The following is a 16,733-nucleotide window of genomic DNA, read 5'->3' as shown; positions in this document are numbered from 1 at the left end:
TGAAAGAGGAGCTATTACAATTGATACTACAGAAATACTGTATGAACAGTTATATACCAACAAATTAGACAGCCTAGAAGATATGGATAAATTTCAAGAAACATACAACCTACCAAGACCGAATCAGGAAAAAAATAGAAAAGCAATCTATAGATTCAGTGTAATCCTTATCAAAATTTCCAGTGGCATTTACCTAGAAATATTACAAACAACCCTAAAATTTGTATGAACTGCAGAAGACTCCAAATAGCCAAAGAAACCTTGAGAAAGAGCAACAAAGCTGGAGACATCAAGCTTTTTTATTTCAAACTCTATTACGAAGATATAGTAATCTTTAAAATAGTATGATTCTGGCAATGAAACAGAATAAAGCCCAGAAATAAAGCCATGCATATATGATCAATTAGTTTGTGACAGAAGAGTTAAGAATATACAATGGGGAAAGGACAGTTTCTTCAGTAAAATTGGACAGCCACATTTGAAAGGATGAAACAGGATCACAATCTTATACTGAACAAACAAAAAAATCAACTCAAAATAGATTAAGGGCTGGAACATAAGACCTGAAACCATCAAACTCCTTAAAGAAAACTTAAGTGGTAAGTTCCTTGAAATAGGTCTTTGCAATGATTTTTAAAATATGACACCAAAAGTACCAACAAAAGCAAAAATAAATAAATAAGATGACATCAAACTAAAAAGCTTCTGCACAGCAAGGAAACCATCAACAAAGTGAAAAATCAGCTGACCAAACGGGAGAAAATATTTGCAAATCATGTATCTGGTAAGGAGTTATAATATCCAAGATATATAAAGAACTCATATAACTCAATAGAAAGAAAATCTGATTATAAAATGGACATAGGCTCTGAATAGACATTTTTCCAAAGAGGATATGCAGATGACCAACAGGTACATGAAAAGGTGCTCAACATCATTAATCATCAGGGAAATGCAAATCAAAACCACAATGTGATATCACCTCAGACCTGTCAGAACAGCCATTATCAAAAAGGTAAGAAATAACAAGTGTTGGTTAGGATGTGGAGAAAAAGGAACCCTTGTGCATTGTTGGTGGGAATGTAAATTGGTGTAGCCACTTTGGAAAACAGTACAGAGACCCCTCAAAAAATTAAAAATATGATTACCATATGACCCAGCAATTCCACTTCCAGGTATCTATCTGCAAACAGAAACACTAATTTGAAAAAATATAATATGTGCACCCCATGTTCATTGCAGCACTATTTACAATAGCCAAGATATGGAAACAAACTAAGTGTCTGTCAGTGGATGAATAGTTAGAGGTTGTGAGATATATATATATATATATTCTATAAACTTTATAAATTCAGTCATAAAAAAAGAGGGAAATCTTGCCACTTGTGACAACATGGATGAACCTCGAGGGCATTTTGCTAAGATAAATGAATCAAACAGAGAAATGCAAGTCCTGTATGATTTCTCCTATATGTGAATCCAAACAAACAGTAACAAAAAGCCCAAGCTCTCTTAGATACAGTAAACAGATTGGTGGTTGCCAGAGGCAGGAGGTAGGGGTGTGATGGGGGCACCGGTGTGGGAGAAGTGCGTGAAAGGGATAAAAAGTTAAAAAACAAAGTTTCATATATGTTGTAACGTGCCTAGACTTCTCATTTTAAAGAGTAAAAAAATTCCCTTTTTGGCTAGAACTACTTTTATTTTTGTCACTTGTAACCAAAAGAATCCTGGCTAATATAGATTTAGAGAGAGAAAAAAAGCCAAAAGGTGGAAGAGAGTTCCTCCAGCCTTCCTGTTCTCGATTCCAGCCCTTTCCTGGGCCTGACTGCATGAAGTCTGTGAGGGCTCTACAGACAGAGAAACAGCGCTTGCGCTCTCCCTCTCTCTCTTTTTCAATCTCTCTCTCACTTCTTTAACAAATTCATTTCTTCTAAAATGAAAGAGTTGTGACCAGCACAGTCCTTCATACCCTCTAACATGGAGTAAAGGACTTCCATCTTCGGGTCCTCTCCCCTCCAGATGAATCCTGTTCTTAATCCTTACTGAACTCTGGCCATTTACCAAACAATCCAGCTTTCTCCTGCCTCTCTGTTTCATGCAATCCTCTGCCTAGAAGGTCCCTCTTTTCCTAAGCAGAGAACTCCTACATAGCCTTCAAAGCCCTCCTCGAGTGTTAACCTCCTTCCTGTAGGCTGCTCTTTTTTGCCATTCTCCCAAGCCGTGGACACTTTGTATTGCAACTGTTTACAGATTTCTTACTCCTTAGGCTAAGAGCTCTAAGAGTGCATGGGCTCTCTTTGCTTCTTTATAATCTAGCGTCTAGCACAGTTGCTGAAGGTGACTTTTTTTGAATAAATGAACATAATTGCTTCATAAGCCTCAGTTCTTGATATCCAAATAATTAATGCACTGCAGGCTTTAAAAAGTATTTACCGTCTAATTAGGTTAAATATGTTCCCTGAAAGCTTTTTAAAATTATTATTTTCACTATTAGTAAAAGTTCAGAGTGAATCCTCAACCCAGTACAGACAGATGTAGCAAACATTTCCAAGAGTGGAAACCCAGAGTAATGATGCTCAACCATATTTGGTCAGATATGGAATAGCATTTTCCATGGCTTAACTTGTCCTTTGCAGTATGTACTCTTTTTAAGGATATGCAATGCAGGTTACTTGCTAATTATGTTGGATTTTTCTTTAATCTTTATACTTCTGGGTGAACTCAAGAAATAAAAGGTCATGACATTATGTAAAAATTCACCTCTTTTGCTGTCTGGCATTGTCTCTTCCTTTTCCCGGTTCCCTACACCAACCTCCCACTGATGTATTTGAAAGACATTTGAGCTGAACAGTCTGGCTAAATGATGCATTTTGTTAATATGGTGCCTTTTCCATAGATGGCTTTAACTTAGATATTTTTATTTTTGTGGAGCATATAAAACCACGGTCCCCTCTGGTCTATCGTAACTTCTGAAAGAATAGAGGTTCTTTTTTTGTCATTTGAAAAGTGCCGTGTCTTAGATTTTTTTTCACCCAGTAGTCTTAAAGTTCATAAGTACAGACTGTTTTCTCCAGATTTCTTTGTGTATCTAACTCTTTTTCTGCAAAAGTAGCTTTTTTGATTTAGGTAGTATAGCCTGCTCATTTTGGACAATTTGGAAAATTCAGAAAAGGATGAGAAGAAACGAGTCCTTGTTGATAATTCCACCATCCTATAATCAGAGACTGATTTTGTCTAGATATTAGCATATTTGCTATTGCTAAGATATTGTAATATTTCTTTTCATTGTATTTTTTCAAACAGCTTTGACAAAATAAGCTGCACATATTTAAAGTGCACAATTTGAGGGGTTTTGGCATATTTGTACACTCATGAAATTCTCACTTCAATTAAGAAAAGGAACACCACCCACAGTTCCCTGGTGCTCTCTTGGTAATCCCTCCTGCCAGTCCATTTATTTGCTTTCTTTCACTAGAAATTAGTTTGCATTTTCTAGAAACTTACGTAAGTTGAATCATACAGTATGTACTTTTGTTTTGGTCTGACTTCTTTGACTCAGCACAATTACTCTGAGTTTAATCCTTGTTGTATGTTCATTTCCTTTTGTTGATGAATAGTATTCTACAGGATGAATGTACCACACTTGTGGTCCAACATTTGGGCTTTCCAGCTATTACAAATAAAGCTGCTGTGAATATTCATGTATGAGCTTTTTTGTAGAAATGCTTTCATTTCTCTTGGATAATTACCTAAAAACCGAGCAGCTGTGTCATATGGTAGGTGTATTTTTGCCTTTTCTTCAGGAAACTGGCAAAGTATTTTTCCAAGCAGCTGTATCTTTTTCCATTCCCATCATCAGTATATGAGAACTCCAATCCATCCTCCACATCATTGTCAACACCTGATACAGTGTATCTCATTCATTTTAGCCATTCTAGTGGGTGTTCAATGGATATCTCATTGTGGTTTTAATTGTCTTTTCCCTAATGACTAATAATATTGGACATCTTTTCTTCTTCTTATTGCCACTCATGTATCTTCTTTGGTGAAGTATCTATTCAAATCTTGCACATTTAAAAATTGTCTTGTGTGTCTTATTATTAACTTGTAAGTATATTTTATATATTCTAGATCCAAGTCCTTTGTTGGATAGGTTTGTCCAGTATTTTCTCCCAGTCTGTGGCTTGCCTTTTCAGTTTTGTAACAGTGTGTTTCCGTTGTGCTCTGGGCCACCTCCATGCCCAGAGTGCCCACACTGCATTGTAGGTACCATTTGTGTGTCTCCCATCAAAATGCAAGCAGCTCAAGAGAAGGCACTGTTGCTTTATCCATTTTTATTTCTTGACATCCAGCACAGAGCCTGGCCCAGAGTAGAGAACCAAGAGTTGTTTGAAGAACTGAACATGATACCAGGAAAGGCATGACTATTTTTGTAAAGAGTTATAGCAGTTTAGTGCAGAAATGGCTGTTGGAAATCATCCAGGTCAGCATTTCTCTCTCCAGATCCAGAGCCAGCAACTAGAAAAACTTTGTGCCCTTGTCTGTGGAATGAGGGGAAGGCAAAGGGGAAAGGGCCGGGGTTAATGTCAAGACTTGGTCTTTAACCTCAGCATGAATCATCAGTGAACCCTAGATCGAGAAGTAGGAGGAAAGGATATTAAGGACAGTATCTGAGCAGGAGACTAAGATCATCTTCGTGCCTTTCCACAGATTACTTGGTAAAAGGAAATATGAATACTATAGAGCAGATGCATAAAAATATAAATGTATCAATACTTTCTGCCAATGAACTGTACCCTTTAAAAATGTCCAAAATGATAAATTTTGTGTTTACCACAATTTAAAAAATAGACAAAAGGGAAACTATACAATAGAAAAAATAAGCAATAAATATTTTAATGAAGTGATCCAATCTACATCACCAATAAGGACACATGGACATCTTGTGGCTCTGGATATGAAGCCTGAAAAGGGCCCATTGACATATGTGTAGTGTTCCAACCTCAATCGCACCGTGAGGGGGTCATCATACAGGCCCGCATAATGGGCCATATTATGCAATAACTAGCTTGTATTCATCAGAAAAATATCAATGTCATAAAAGATAAAGACAGACTGAAGCACTGTTCCAGATTCAAAGATGACTGAGACGCTATGATAACTAAATGTGACACATGATCTGGGATTAGATCTTGCACCAGGAAAAAGAAGTTTCTTCTTTTAAAACCATTATTTATTTATTTGGCTGCACTGGGTCTTATTCGCTACATGTGGGGTCTTTTCTGGCTTAGGTGGGATCTTTCTTTGTGGTGCATGAACTCTCTAGTTGTGGCACAGGGCTCAGTTGCTCTATAGCACGTGGGATCTTAGCTTCCCCACTGGGGATCAAACCTGTGTCTTCTGCTTTGCAAGGCAGATTCTTAATCACTGGACCACCATAGAAGTTCCTCTATGAACTTTACCTATTGAAACAATTGGTAAATTTGGAATATAAACTATAGATTACCAGAAGGATTAGACCCTTGTTAAATTTCCTGAATATGATAGTTGTCCTGTAGCTATAGAAGAGACTATCCTTGTGTTTAGGAAACACACATTGAAATATTTAGGGAAAAGTGGCATGACATATACAACCTACTCTCAGGTAATTCAGAAGTAATAAATGTTAATGCTAAAGCACACGTGACAAAATGTTAAGAATGGATGACTCTGTACAATAGTTATGCAGGAGTCTTGTACTGTTTTTGCAAACTTTTCTGTAAGTTGAAAAGCACTTCAAAACAAGTTTTTAATTGCTTTGGGGTTGATTTACTAAATATTACATCCATACAAGGGCATACTTAGCAGTCATTAAAAATACATATATCAGCATAGAAAGAAATTCATAATATATAATTGACTGAAGCAAGCAAATTGCAGTATGATCTGTTTTATTCAGAACAAAACAAAAATCTCCTTTTCTAAAAGAGTCTGAAAAGATGTGTCAGTTCAATTCAGTTCAGTCTCTCAGTCGTGTCCGACTCTTTGTGACCCCATGAATCGCAGCACACCTGGCCTCCCTGTCCATCACCATCTCCCGGAGTTCACTCAGACTCACGTCCATCGAGTCCGTGACGCCATCCAGCCATCTCATCCTCAGTTGTCCCCTTCTCCTCCTGCCTCCAATCCCTCCCAGCATCAGAGTCTTTTCCAATGAGTCAACTCTTCGCATGAGGTGGCCAAAGTACTGGAGCTTCAGCTTCAGCATTATTCCTTCCAAAGAACACCCAGGGCTGATCTCCTTCAGAATGGACTGGTTGGATCTCCTTGCAGTCCAAGGGACTCTCAAGAGTCTTCTCCAACACCACAGTTCAAAAGCATCAGTTCTTCGGTGCTCAGCCTTCTTCACAGTCCAACTCTCACATCCATACATGACCACAGGAAAAACCATAGCCTTGACTAGATGGACGTTTGTTGGCAAAGTAATGTCTCTGCTTTTCAGTATGCTATCTAGGTTGGTCATAACTTTTCTTCCAAGGAGTAAGCGTCTTTTAATTTCATGGCTGCAGTCACCATCTGCAGTGATTTTGGAGCCCCCCAAAATAAAGTCTGGCAATGTTTCCATTGTTTCCCCACCTATTTGCCATGAAGTGATGGGACCGGATGCCATGATCTTCGCTTTCTGAATGTTGAGATTTAAGCCAACTTTTTCACTCTCTTCTTTCACTTTCATCAAGAGGCTCATCACATCAAAAGATGTGTACCAAAATGTTAATTCTGGGGATCTCTGAGTTATGCAATAACTCAGCAATGACTCTCTGAGGGCTTTCCATCTAGAGAAAACGAAAGTTGGAGAAGACTTAGAATGGAAGATGAGGAATTTTTCCTTTCTTAATTCCACAGAGTGTGATGTAAGAAGTTGAAAGAACTTTGAGCTTTGGCCACAGAAAGAGATTACTGAAGAATGCATGTACCCAGCTCAGAGGATTCCCAGTCAGTCCATGCACTTGGGTGCCCATAACTGATTGGAAGAAGTTGGATTTTAGGGACCTCATGGAATGCATAAACACCTTTCTTAACTTCTGTTCTCCTTTTTTTTCAATGGGCCCAGGAGCTATCACCATATCCCTCATCTGCTTAATTTTGAGAACCTGGAAGATCTAATAATCACTTTTCAAAGATGCTTTCTTTGAACTCTCTCACTCAGAGGGCAACTCTAACAAAGACAAAAAGCACAGCAGTAGTAGTATCGTTAGTGTATGGAGTCAAAGTTGACCCTAATCTATTTTTTCTTGGCCTTCGCTCACAGTTGACTCTGCTTCTGGATGTCTAACAAAATTATCTGATCATCATCTATTATGTTTACCTTTTGAGACTGTGTTTTCCTGTGAATTGAGCATCATGTCACAGTCTTCTAATTTTTATTCAAAATGTTTTAATGAATTTGTTTCACATCCTTCATTTCTGAGTCTTGAATTCTTCATCAGATCCTTTAATGTTGTTTCTGAGCACGGCTTTGAGGACTTTTGCTTGTTATAGATTGTGGCTCTTGAGATATGTTGGACTTTCTTGTCATCTTGACACTGATTTACCAGAATGAACTTCTTGGGAGAACACGGTTGCAAAGAAATTGTTCTGCTCTAACAGCAGATGATTTTCATTAGTTTTGCTGAGTTTGGGGACCCAGTGCGTGCACTTTGAAAACTGCGATGATCTGCAGGCAGCTGCGGCTGAGCATTTTCCTAATGTGAGCTACTGCCAACTCATTATATCAGCTTTTTATATTCAGAGATAGGCAACCCAGTTTATTTATATATTTTTCAATTTTTAAAAAAATATTGCCAAATGGCAAGAAAACATAATGTGAGGTAAAGGCTTGTTTATTTATTCAATCTCACATCTTACTTGACTTTAAAAGTCTAAGAAATCCTTCTTGTTACTTATTATATCATTTGTCCTTTTTAAAAATCATTTGTCCTTTAAAATAAAGCCAAAACATGCTTAAAAGCAACATGAAACTAACCAAAGGAAAACTCAATATTCTTCAGGTCATGCTTATTCAAACTGTGAGGCTGTCAGAAAATATTTCTTCCTATTTTTATCTTAACTGCCTCGCTTTCCCTTTCAGGAGCAAAATAGCTGAAAAGTTTGCAAATACATTCATTTGTCTATGTAGTCATTTCCCCTTGGGTTTGGAATAATATTCCTCAACTACTTGGAAAACCTAAAAAACCTAGTGAGACAAGACCACAGGTACTGCCATGCCAAATGACAGTTAACCGAGGCAGAAATCAACCTGGGGAGGGTGGTGTTACAGTGAGGAACCCAAGGTCTCATCATAGTCTCAAAGGCTATCTGAATGGTGGAGACCCCTGTTTCTGCGGTAGGTACCCTTTGTGAGAGGTGGAAGCCAGACAGCCAGGGAGGCCCAGCTGTGGGTCCTTTGAGCCCCATCTTGAATATCTTCGGCGCCACAAGCCCAGTACCACCCCCAGTCCCAGCTCTCAGTTGCCTCCTGTACCTCTACCTCCACTCTTGCCTTCCCCATCCATTCCCTGAAGGGTTAATCTTGAAGTGCTGACATGATCATGACTCTCCCTCCTCTTTAAACCTCAGCTGTGGCTTCTCATTCTGTTAGGTTAAAACAGGATCAGGCCCAGCCTTTCTCCCATACCTCACCCGCTTCCACTCTCCCCTCCTGTCCTGTGGTCCAGCCACAGGGCCTCATTGGCCTTCCTTCAGTTCCTCAGGAGCTCTGCACTCCCATCTGCCTCCACCTGGTTCAGATTCCCTTGTTACAGCATCTCATACAGCCATGTCCATCTCCTGCAGAGCACCTCCCCTCAGCTTATATTTTTTATGGCCTTTCTTTAACTGTAAGCTCTGCCAGGGAAGAGGACCCAATGCTGCTGTATCACCAGCACCAAACCCAGTGATGTGGTTAGGTCAGTAAGACTTAGGATGAAGTGAAGGTTGGTTTACCATTTTCTGCTGAGAAGGATTCAGTTCAGTTCAGTTCAGTCACTCAGTCGTGTCTGACTCATTGTGACCCCATGAACCGCAGCACGCCAGGCCGCCCTGTCCATCACCAACTCCCGGAGTCCACCCAAACCCATGTCCATTGAGTTGGTGATGCCATCCAACCATCTCATCCTCTGTCGTCCCCTTCTCCTGCCCTCAATCTTTCCCAGCATCAGGGTCTTTTCCAGTGAGTCAGCTCTTTGCATCCGATGGCCAAAGTATTGGAGTTTCGACTTTAACATCACTCCTTCCAATGAACATCCAGGACTGATCTCCTTTAGGATGGACTGGTTGGATCTCCTTGCAGTCCAAAGGACTCTCAAGAGTCTTCTCCAACACCACAGTTCAAAAGCATCAATTCTTTGGCGCTCAGCCTTCTTCACAGTCCAACTCTCACATCCATACATGACCAGTGGAAAAACCATAGACTTGACTAGACAGACCTTTGTTGACAAAGTAATGTCTCTGCTTTTGAATATGCTATCTAGGTTGGTCATAACTTTCCTTCCAAGGAGTAAGTGTCTTTTAATTTCATGGCTGCAGTCACCATCTGCAGTGATTTTGGAGCCCAGAAAAATAAGGTCAAGCACTGTTTCCACTGTTTCCCCATCTATTTGCCATGAAGTGATGGGACCAGATGCCATGATCTTCGTTTTCTGAATGTTGAGCTTTAAGCCAACTTTTTCACTCTCCTCTTTCACTTTCATCAAGAGGCTCTTTAGTTCTTCTTCACTTTCTGCCATAAAGGTGGTGTCATCTGCATATCTGAGGTTATTGATATTTCTTCCAGCAATCTTGATTCCAGCTTGTGCTTCCTCCAGCCCAGCTTTTCTCATGATGTACTCTGCATAGAAGTTAAATAAGCAAGGTAACAATATACAGCCTTGACATACTCCTTTTCCTGTTTGGAACCAGTCTGTTGTTCCATGTCCAGTTCTAACTGTTGCTTCCTGACCTGCATACAGATTTCTCAAGAGGCAGGTCAGGTGGTCTGGTATTCCCATCTCTTTCAGAATGTTCCACAGTTTAGTATGATCCACACAGTCAAAGGCTTTGGCATAGTCAATAAAGCAGAAATAGATGTTTTTCTGGAACTCTCTTGCTTTTTTGATGATGCAGCAGATGTTGGCAATTTGATCTCTGGTTCCTCTACCTTTTCTAAAACCAGCTTGAACATCTGAAAGTTTACGGTTCACGTATTGCTGAAGCCTGGCTTGGAGAATTTTGAGCATTACTTTACTAGCTTGAGAAAGATTAGCTCCACAAATTGGTATGATTGCATCATTGGAACAGAGGGACTAAACAGCTTCCATTAGCTCCACAAATTGGTATGATTGCATCATTGGAACAGAGGGACTAAACAGCTTCCATTTACCTCTTGAGTAAATTCTTGTCTGTTACGACATTGCAGCAATCATTAAATTCTGTAAGTTTTCTATGCAAAGTACACTGGCTCAAAGTTACTTGGTTTGTTGCTAAACCTGTCCTACGTCCCCTTCAAAGCATTTCTCAGCCTTTTCTCGAAGTTCCTAAAGTGCAGTAGTTGCCATGTCTCATCCATCCTGTCCTTGCCCTCTTGCTCTGCTCGCCTGATTCTCCCCTCCGCTGCTCTTAAAACCACTTGAAGAAACAATACACTGGCCCTTTTGATAGTTCTCCTGTGAGAACACCATGTCTACACGCAGGTTGGCTGCCAGGGTTTTGATACAAGCGGTCTTCCCTAAATAAAGGAAACATTTGACCCAAAAACAGATGTAAATTTCTACCCCTAGAGGCCAAAATTGTTTAAAAAGTTTAAAAAACAAATAAAAATAACGACAAAAATCTTTAAGTTGCAGTAATTGGCCAAGACATATAAGATATGCGTTGCCTTATATAATTGTCACAAAAAATCCTGTCATGTCTGTGTTACTGTCTTCATTTTAGAAATGAGAAAAATTGAGCCTCTGGGATGTTGAGTGACTCTTTGAAGTCACACAGCAGCAGAGCTGTAATTCAAACCCAGGTCTAATGACTTGAGCTCTTAACCAGTGTTTTATACTGCAGGCCAAGGTCAATGGAAATGGATGACATAGGGACTTGCATATAATTAATTTCAATTAGCCCCTGTAGACCAAAATCATTCTGTAAAGGCAATATCCAAAGAGGCTTGACTGAAGATAAATTATTTATATAAAGACATTCAGAGTACATTCCTAAGTGTGAGCTTCATCATCTTAAATCTTTTAGCTCTATACATGTTCACATTTAAGGCATTTTCTCCCCAGGTCTATATTTCTAAGTATGTGTTTCTCCTTGTAACCACATAACCTCCTGACACCACCCAAGCCGGGGCCTCGCTGTGCAGATTCCCTTGGCCCGAGTCTCTCTTCAGCAGCTTACATGACGCTCCCTGAGGACTCGGCACAGTCAAGGGGTCACGCTGCCCAGCTTGTGCTTATTCTTAGTTTTAGGGAGTGTGGGGATGGACTTCCTGCCAGAATCCTGCCTTGACATGTCAGGTAACTGACCACAAGCCATGGCCCATCCTATGCTATTTATGGCAAGTGACAAAAATAGCCTCACCTCTCTGAAAGGTGTTATTTGTGCCATATGCTCACTGGCCTCCTACCATCTGACAGGCACTTCTCTCCAGACCTCAGGAGGCAACAAGACTGTGTGCTCACACAGACCCAGAGGCACCACGTCCCTCAAGTGTGCACAGCGCCTGCTCTGGAGGCAACCAGGGAGGCGAGGCACCAAGGCAGGCCTCCGCACTAGGGTCAAGGCAGAACATAGGCATAGACTCAAGGAAGGAGACAGTAGCTTGGGGAGGAGGAGTAAGAGACGACCAAGCCCAGCTGGTGGAGTCGGGTGCAGTGTCAGGGTGAGATCGTGGACACAGTTGATCTGATTCTGAGCCACAAATGCCCCAGAGACACACTGGCCTCCAAGCCTGGGCTGGGGCTGTGTCTGGGGCTGAGGAGGTTAGTGGAAAGGGCTGGAGTGACCACAGAGTGTAGACAGACCCTGTCCCTTTCTAGCTGTGTGCAGATGAGCAGCTTACTTCATCTCTCTGGGCAGTTTCCTTATCTGAGAGGGTAGCCCTACAGGAACAACTCCATGCTAGGTGTGCATCAGAATCATGGGGACTTTGGTAGAATCGGGATGCCCTGTATATTGATTCAGGAGGTCTGAGGACGCCGGGGATCTGGATGTTGTGCAGGTTCCCCAGGAGATTCTGAGCCCCACACTAGTGTTGGGGAGCCCCTGTACCAAGTGAGTCCCAAGGGGCCTTCCAAGTCAAACCTCCCTTTATGCTAAAGTTTACTTTATAAAGCAAGTGTAAGAAAGCATAGAAGACGGGCCTTCACCTCACTCAATTATTAGGCAGCGTCACAATCACTTTATCAGTTGTTTGTGGTATCCCAAGAAATATCCATTGAGAACGTATTCAAAGACAGTTTTTTTGTGTGTCAGGCTGAATCTGGGCTTGATTTCAGTCCTCACCCCCCACCCCCCTACATCCTTTTCTAGGCCCTCCCTCTCACCTGATTTAGCCTCTCCCACGGGTCACAAACCAGGAACCAGAAAGACAAATCCAGACAGTACACACATGAATTTTACTTAGTCTGCCCAGTGTTTAAAAAAAAAAAAAAAAAATTCAACTGAGTAAATTTGAAGATCGAATTGGCTTTATTCACCCCATCTAGTTAAATAGAAAGAGGCTCTGAGGAGTTGTATAAAATGGAAGATGTTTATAGGTTAAAGGAGGATGGGTCAAGAAGGTCAGCCCAAGAGAAGAAAGGATTGTTTCAGGCCACAGTGTCTTCTTTTGGGGGCAGGGAGCAGCAGGGGTCTTTATCATGCAGATAAACCTCACTCCTGTAGATTGGACTTCTCAGATTGACTGTTTCAAAGGTCACGTTTCTAGGAGGGATTGAAATTGCAGTGCAGTCTTGGTTTGCTCTCTGAAGGAGCCATGACTCTATTTGAGCCTGAGTATTTCTTTTTAACATCAGTATCTTTTAGAGTCTGAATTTGTGTGAGGTCAGACTGGGCATTTGCTTTCCAGCTCACCACAGGCCCGCCACAATGAGTGTGTTATGCCAGTGGCTTCCACTCTTCACCCTCCCTGCCTAGACCCTGATGTTAGATCTGAGCCCAAACCTCTTTCTGAGCATCAGACCCATAGATTCAGATGCCTCCTGAATATATAATCCACGGAAGGCCTCGTGTGTCGTGCAGGACTAAATAAATTGTAGCTAGGGCTTCCTTGGTGGCTCAGATGGTAGAGAATCCTCCTGCACTGTGGGAGACCTGGATTCAATCCCTGGGTTGGGAAGATCTCCTGGAGAAGGGAATGGCTACCCACTCCAGTATTCTTGCCTGGAAAATCCCATGGACAGAGGAACCTGGTGGGCTACAGTCTATGGGGCTGCAAAGATTCAGACACGACTGAGTAACTTCTACTCACTCACTCAGAGGTATTGTTATCCCTATTGTGTGTATCACCTTAGGATCTCACAGGCACCTCAGCTCAACCTGTTCAAAGCATTAAGTCACCTAGACTGGGAGCAACTTTGGGCTCTTCTCTCTCCTTCATTTCAATTTATCATCACACCTTATGCAAAATCTCTCTTGATTCCATCTAGTTTTCTCCATTTCTGCTGTCATCATCCTAGTCCCAGGCACCATCATTTTTTGCCAGAACCGTGTAGTTATCTAATTATTCTTCTGCACACATCACGTTTCCATCTAATTCATTGTTCAATTTGATTCAGTTTTACTAAATCAATCTGATCTTGCCTCTCCCTGCCTGCCTCTTGAGAGGAGTCCTTTGGACAGCAAGGAGATCAAATCAATCAATCCTAAAGGAAATCAACCCTGAATATTCATTGAAAGGATTGATGAAGCTGAAGCTCCAATCCTTTGGCCAGCTGATTCGAAGAGCTGACTCATTGGAAAAGACCCTGATGCTGGGAAAGATTGAAGGCAGGAGAAGGGGATGGATGATAGAGGATAAGATGGTTGGATGGCATCACTACCTCAATGGACATGAGTTTGAGCAAGCTCAGGGAGATAGTTGAGGACAGGGAAGCCTGGCTTGCTGCAGTTTATGGCGTCACAAAGAGTCAGACTTGACTGAGCAAATGAAAAACTCTCTGCCTTCAGTGGCTTCCCAATGCCCCAGGATAAAATCCAAATTCCTTACCAAGACCCTCCCCAGTCTGCCTCCTGCCTGCTCCCCAGCTGCCTCTGGCAGTCTGTGTTGCAGGCATCTGGGACTTGTGTTGTCTCTGGGACATGCCTCCAGAGGTCTCTGGCCTCTGGGCTATCACATAGGCCATTCCTCTTTCTGGAAAGCTGTTCCCCCAACTGTTCACTTGAAAAGTTTGTACATTTTCTCCTTAGCTTATTAGCTTAGCTGTCACTTCCTCAGAGGGTCTTCCCTGATACCAAGCAAGGAGCCAGCCCGCATGCTACAAGCTCCCAGAGCCCCTGCTTCCCCTGCCTAGTGCTTGTCACCCTGAGTTCTGAGTGTGCCCCCTTCCAGACCATGGCCATGTGAAGGCATGGACTGTCGCCTGCTAACTGTTCATGGCTCTCTCTTCTGTGCTTGGAACACAGAAGTCGACAGTAAATGTTTGCTGAGGAAAGGAAGAAAGGGAGAGAAGAAGAAAGTGGAAGGGGAGCCAGAAAGAAACAACAGGCACCTTCTGGCCAAATAGAGGTCAACAATGGACATGTCTGGCCCCACCACTGCCCTGAAATTGAGAGCTCCTGAGGACAGGAATCCTCTCTTACTCAGTGTTGTAGCCTCAGCATCTAACAAAGAGCAGGTGAACTGTGGAGGCTGTGGAATGAATGAATTTACTAACAGCCCCTGACCTAGACTGTAACCAATGGTATAAACAACCAGAGAACCACTGGTTTTGTAATAAGCTGCAAGCAACAGTTTGACTTTTTAATGTTCATGTGTATAAACTCTGATAAAGATTAAAACCTAAAAAAGATGGAATGGTGGGAAAATTCTTACTGAGTACCCTATGGTCATTGATGCCCAGTCGTGTCCAACTCTTTGCAGCCCCATAAACTGCAGCCCGCCAGGCTCCTCTGTCCGTGGAATTTTCCAGGCAAGAGTACTGGAGTGGGTTGCCATGCCCTCTTCCAAGGGATCTTCCGGACCCAAAGATCAAACCTGTGTCTCCTCTGTCTCCTGCATTGGCAGGTGGATTCTTTACCAGTGAACCAACTGGGAAGCCCAAATACCCTATGGTCACCACCAGTCAAATCAAATTGGTTATGAACTTAACAAACAGGAAGTCTGTTATCCAAATGTAATGAAGCCATCACTCAGCTCTTAAAGAAAATATCATTCTTAAAGTCAAAGGAACACGTAAAGAAAATGCAATTCATTCACGGGACTAAAATGTAGATTTTGGCTTCACCTACTTTATCTACTAAGCCAGAATGAAGGACAAACAAGTGCTTTGGCTCTCCAGAGCCTAATTTTGGGCCTGGACCACCACTTAACTGTACAAATGCATGCCTTTAGGAAATTCATCCAGCCTCCCTGCTCTACTTTCTTTCCTATACAATGGGGAAATAAGATCTACCTTGGAGGATGGTTTTGAAGATGAATAACAAAATGTAAAACACTCAGTGCAGCCCTGGTGACCAGGTGCTCATCAATTTCATTGTTTGAAAGTACTCCTGCATTTTAATTATTTAAAGGTTTGGTGGCCTGGCTCAGAGTTGCAGGGAGCTCAGGAAACGCTACACCCTCAGTGGGAGGAGGCACTATTTCTTTACTGTCAGTGCCTTAAAAGAATGAGGAAAAGGTGGCAGGGAACTAGGAGAGCAATTGCAGAAAAGAAGCCTGGGAAATAAAAATGGGAGAATTTGGTTCTCACTGGATCTCAGTCACACTGAAGAGCTGGCGTTTCTTCTCCTCTTCCCTTTTCCTTCTCTCTTGTTCAGGAGGGAGGCTCCTCAGGCAGTGCAGCCAGGGGCAGGATCCCAGTGGGAAGAAGAAGGAGCCTTACTTCTCCAGCTTGCTTGTCTCTCCAGTGCTCCTTTGGAGAAATGAAATTCATATTCAGACATTTAAACAAAATAGCACTTTTAAAAAATTCTTTCAAAGGCAAATCATGTTCATTCTGGAAAATTTATACAAACCAAAGGAAGAAAAAATTATCCAAAATTCCACTGCTAGATCACTACTGAAACTATTTGGGAGTCTATCCTTTCAGAGTTTTTTTCTAGGCAATAAGGACATAAGCCAGTATGTTCCTATAAAAACAAATGGGATCAAATGCTGCATGCTGTTCTGTAATATGATCTTTTTCACTAATGACTTTCCATGTCAATAAATGAATGTATCTAATGTCGTGATGGGTGACACCAGTGGATGCTCAGGTGGCTGGCCCCTGGCACCCACGGCACCCTCCCTGGAAGGAGACGCGTAGCTGGCTTCTGTGAAACACGTGAGCAGCTTTGTAGGCAAACCTTTATAGGATCCGCAATTGTTTTCTTACAGCAAATTCTCACATTCAGTCTTAATTTTCTCAAAAAGAAAAAAAGACATGATTAACCTGTTTAAATCATAAGCAGACTTCTCTGGAGAAGAAGGAAGAGATAACCAAGCATGGTGCTGTTTATTTCTGACTTTGCTCAACCTCTGCATTTACCTCAGTAGTGCCCGTTTGCTCAGCTGCGTCTGATGGTTTGTGACCCCGTGCACTGTCACC

At 41.7% G+C, this 16,733-nt stretch overlaps 1 protein-coding gene across 1 annotated transcript in view; it reads left to right on the top strand.

The window, feature by feature from the left end:
* The window catches only part of LOC128059930 (uncharacterized), a 199,941-nt gene that overhangs the window by 182,181 nt on the left and 1,027 nt on the right, over positions 1-16,733 (top strand). The gene's annotated exons all lie outside the window — the stretch shown is intronic.

This window comes from Budorcas taxicolor, chromosome 15 (genome assembly GCF_023091745.1).
Source record: "Budorcas taxicolor isolate Tak-1 chromosome 15, Takin1.1, whole genome shotgun sequence".
NCBI classification, from domain to species: domain Eukaryota; kingdom Metazoa; phylum Chordata; class Mammalia; order Artiodactyla; family Bovidae; genus Budorcas; species Budorcas taxicolor.
The sequence above is the reverse complement of the archived record's forward strand: the minus strand, read 5'-3'. Positions and strand labels throughout refer to the sequence as shown.